The sequence below is a fragment of the Crinia signifera genome, chromosome 2 (genome assembly GCF_055691185.1).
Source record: "Crinia signifera chromosome 2, ASM5569118v1, whole genome shotgun sequence".
Classification (NCBI taxonomy): Eukaryota; Metazoa; Chordata; class Amphibia; order Anura; family Myobatrachidae; genus Crinia; species Crinia signifera.
Genome location: NC_139218.1, coordinates 129,129,747 through 129,135,020, shown reverse-complemented (window position 1 = coordinate 129,135,020; position 5,274 = coordinate 129,129,747).

Genomic DNA, 5,274 nt, shown 5'->3' with positions numbered 1-5,274 from the left:
GTAGAGAAGTTCCGGATGAATCGCCGGTAATAATTTGAGAATCCTAAAAATCTCTGAATTCCCTTGAGTGTCGTGGGAGGTGCCCAGTCTTGGATCGCTCTCACCTTCTCTGGATCCATCTCGATACCAGTAACAGAGAGAATGTGGCCTAAGAATGGAATGGAGGTGACTTCAAAAACGCATTTTTCCAACTTACAGAATAGTTGATTTTGACGAAGACGTCGTAGCACCTCGGACACGGTCTGTCTGTGATGTTGAAGATTGGAGGAGAAGATGAGTATATCGTCTAGATAGACTACAATGGAATGGTACAGCAAGTCCCGGAAGATATCATTCACGAACTGTTGGAAGACGGCAGGGGCGTTGCAAAGGCCGAAGGGCATCACCAGATATTCATAGTGACCGTCTCTTGTATTAAAAGCCGTCTTCCACTCGTCACCGGAACGGATTCGTATCAAGTTGTAGGCCCCTCGTAGGTCCAATTTGGTGAAGACAGTCGCTCCTCTGATCTTATCAAACAGTTCTGTGATAAGGGGTAAGGGATAGCGATTCTTTATAGTGATGTCGTTCAGGCCTCTATAGTCGATACAAGGCCGAAGACCGCCATCTTTCTTTTTCACAAAGAAAAACCCAGCCCCGGCCGGAGAGGTAGAAGGTCGGATGAACCCCTTGTTTAAGTTCTCTTGGATGTACAAGGACATGGCCTCAGTCTCGGGTAGCGACAGAGGATAGATGCGGCCACGAGGAGGAAATTTCCCAGCCATCAATTCTATTGGGCAGTCCCAAGGCCGGTGGGGAGGTAAAGTGTCAGCACCTCCTTTACTGAAGACATCTGTAAATGGACGATACGGTACGGGTATAGACAAGGGTGGAGCTGAAGAAGATGAAGAGCAGTTATCCTCACATTGTGGATGGGTCTGGTAGACCGGAAGGATCTGAGGAATGCAAGTAGACTGGCAGACTGTTCCCCAGGCCTTGATCTCCATAGTGGTCCAATCAATTTGTGGATTATGTTTGGAGAGCCAGGGAAGACCCAGGACCATTTGATGAGAAGATTGTGGAAGAATGAAGAATTGAATGGTCTCTTGATGTAAGGCTCCGATGAGCAACTTCAGCGGAATGGTTTGATGAGTGATTTGTCCACTCCGAATTCGACTCCCATCCACAGCCGTGAGGACCAGCGAATGATCCAGAGGTTGCACAGGCAGGGCATGCTGGTTGACAAAAGAAGAAGAAAGGAAGTTCCCCGCTGCTCCAGAATCCAATAAGGCCTGAAGTCTTCTCTCGCCTTGGGGACACACAAGAGTCACTGGAATAATAGAGTCAGTAGAAGAGGGAGATGAAAACAATACTCCTAATCGGACCTCCCTCGGGGGGATTAGGAGCGGTCGTTTCCCGGCCGCAGTGGGCAGGCAGCCAATAGGTGAGCAGATGAGCCACAGTACATACACAAATTCTCTCGCCGTCTTCGGAACTTCTCCTCGAGGGACAGGCGGGAACGATTGATTTGCATGGGTTCATCAGCTGGTGCAGCAGGCGAAGGAATTGCCTTGGGGCCCGGAGCAACATTGGGAGAGAAACGAGGACGAAGGCGATCAGAACGATTCCTCTCAAGTTGGCGTTCTTGGAGTCGCAGGTCGACTTTGGTACATAGGGAGATGAGTTCTGCCAGGGTGGAAGGAGGATCGCGAGTTGCTAACTCGTCTTTGATGCGCCCAGCCAGACCGTTCCAGAAGGCAGATACGAGAGCCTCTTCGTTCCATCGAAGTTCGGACGCCAGGGTTTGGAACTGTACGACATATTGTCCCACTGGGCGACTGCCTTGACGAATCCTCAGGATCTCCGTGGCTGCAGAGGACACTCTGCCGGGCTCGTCGAATATACGACGGAAGGAGGCCACAAACTCTTCATAATTATTGAGAAGAGGGTCCGCACGCTCCCAGAGGGGGGACACCCACTCCAGGGCTGGACCAGCCAGTAGGGATACGATGTAGGCCACCCGGGTTTTGGGCGAAGGGAAATTGGAAGGCTGGAGGGTAAAATGCACGTCACATTGATTTAGGAATCCTCGACATCCTCTCGGAGACCCGTCATATTTACTGGGTGTCGACAGCTGTAGATGGTGAGGAACAGATGGACTCGCAGGAGCAGGAGGGGCAGAGACTCCAGCAGTGGGTGCGGCCGAAGCTGAGGGAGCCGCCTGAGGTGGTGACAAGGACTGGAGGAAGTGAGCCACTTGACGCTGGGTGGTTTCTACTTGTTCCAGGCGAGCCATGATGCCTTGAAGAACATCCGTCATGGAAGCCTGTGCTTCACCCGATTCCATCGGGTCAGTGCAAACTGTCACGGCAGAAGGGCTGGATGGAGTCGTGTGGTGCACAGAAGCTGGAGACGGACCAGGGCGAGTAGGATTGAAACGTGCAGGTTTAATAACTGGTTTCATAAATAATAAGTTCACTTAAATACTTCTTTAAGTGGCAAAAGAATAAATCAATAAGTCCAGCACAATATACTGCCAGTGGTAATTCTGGAACCAGTCTTTAGGTGAGCCAGAGTACATAGAAGAAGATGCAGGAAGAGGTTGATTTGATGATGGAAGAAATGGATCCGGAAGACTGGAAGAGGATGGAATGGATGGATGATGAAGAAAGGGAATCCTGGAACAAGCAGGAGCCAGCACTAGATAGCGCTTGCAGCATTGGTGTCAGGAGAAAACCTTCCTTGGATAAGGTGCAGGGAGCAAGGCACCAGAGTCAGGAGAGAGAACCAGGATCCAGGAGTCAGCTCGGAGATGTGAACGACTCAGAAGACTCATTGCACTGACACGGATCAGCCTGGGCAGCTCCACTATATCCCCAGGGAGTGGCTGCCATTGGCTGTCCGTGCAGGATGAGGAGGAACTCTCTACTCTGGCCCAATCCGCTACCTGCCCTTACTCAAGATGGCGCCGCCGGCCTCCCGGCGCCGCAATCGTCAAGGACGCTGCTACCTGATGCTCCGTCGCTGCCGCCTCTACCCAGCGCTGCCCCCACCTGCCCGCCTCAGAGTGGAGCCTGCACACGCTAGCCGGCGGCGGGCGCGGACGGGTGAGTACTGTACCCGCCGCGCTCCGTCGCGGCTGCGTGTGACACCATTTAATGCTACTGTAGTTCCATTTAAAATTTTAAAATTACCCCCCCTTAGATTGGGTGGCTGATCCCGGGTATGACCCGGCTACGGAACTTTCACCTTAAACACAGGTCCCCAATAATACACAGGGCGACCCAGGTTTAACACTACTTGTATTCTGAGTGGACCTGGATACAAGTTTTTGTGCTTTCACATTGCATCTAGACCTGGATCGACCAGGCAACAATCCGACACTGACCCGGGTTTGAGGTGCAGTGTAAAAGGGGTATTAGACATGCTGCAAGTTTTTCTACAGCTCTTTTTGTTGACTAAATCAAGTTAATGCAAAGCAAACAGCACTACACAACATAATGGAACTGTATAATAGTGTATCCATGGATTGCATTGATTGGCTGAGCTATCAGTATAATACCAATTATACTATATTATATATTTGAAAAATTCAAATAAAAAAATCCAAAACAGAATAATAGTTTTTTTTTATATAAGTCTTTATTTTAAAGTGGTCAACCAACAGAGAAATGAACATAGAAACAAAGGGGCCACAAAAGTCCAAAACAGACTATATTTTTCAAAATACAATAGCAAGCAAATAAAAACAGATAATGACAGGTTGATAATGGAAAGTGAAAGAAAGTATGGGGGGAAGAAAAGTGGAGGGACCACAAAACAGTACAGGAATAAGATTTTAGGTACAAAATAATGGTTCTCCATCTAATTTTACCAGATATGTTATAAAAATAAACAAACCCAACAATAGTAGACATTTGTGTATATTTATTGTTTATGTAGACCACCATAATTAAGATGAATTCATAAAAAGGAATTTTGTTATTGAGCAACTAAGAGAATTTACCATGGCATCTCCACTTCACAATGTTGGCCAGTGGAACCTCCCATTTCTTTCTTCGGTGGTCAGTGCTCCATGTAAATTCATAACCACAAGTGGCTTTTCTAGAGCTATAGAAGGGTATTATGGTATTGGAACACCTGTTTGAATAGGTGACCACTTGTCGTGTATCAATAAGGTAGGACTCCATGGTCTTACTCTCTTGCATAGCTAGACTGGGAGTACCCTTATGCAGTGATTTGGTCTTCAAGAACTCATATTTTGATGTATGAAGTCCAAAATCATTATACAGTTCTTTGCCTTGAATCCCATGCATTATAATTGCTGCTTTCACAAAGGATGTACTTACTAAATGTATAGCCCTTTGAATGGAGAGAAAAAAAAAAACACTTAAAACATTGATAGGTCTAAAAATAAATATGTGTTAGGATTTCACAACATTAATCTCTGGTGGATTAATAATACATATTTTATTTTATTTGCCTGTATCTGTGCTTCCTAATTTAATTATGCTTTTTTAAAATTCTATTTCTGGCACCTGTACACAGCAATAAGGCGACACCCATGTAGAACACCCTATTAATTACGGTACACAGAGAACACATACATTTCCTTCCCACTATGCTGGCTCCCAAAACCTGTGAATGAATATCAACAAGCATTTGTAAGCAGAGGCATAACTAGTGTTTTTAGTGAAAGAGAAATGTTACACACACCCCCTCCCCCCGCCCCTCTTTTATTTATATATATATGTAGGACTTGCAGTGAAATGGGGTCCCTTGGCGATGGGCTGCAAGCTTAAATGCATTGATCAATTCATGAACTAAAACCCCATTATTTATTTATTGATTATTTGAATGTTAAGGTGAGTTAGTTTGTTGTAGTGAGTGCTGGGCCCCCTGTGTTTGTATTTACTAGAGTGTGTGGTCACAGGCCACCGCACCCCACCCTGGGATGTGGGTGCTGTTTGCACCCCATTCCTAGGAATGGCGAGTGTGTTGGTACTTCTGTATCTATATATATATATATATATATATATATATATATATATATATATATATATATATAGTCAACCTTACTGTCCGGCACTCCTGCTGATGACATGAATATGACCCGGTGCCATCCTATTCGGACTTGGGGTCCTAAAAAAGCGTAGTTTTAAGTCAGGCGGCACTCCCGGTATTCAGTGAAGCAAAACAAAGAAAGGACACCAAATAAATTTGTTGGCGCCCGCGATTTTGATTATATTGATCGGGTTGGAAAAATCGAGTCGATCGCATCGCATGCCAACCAAA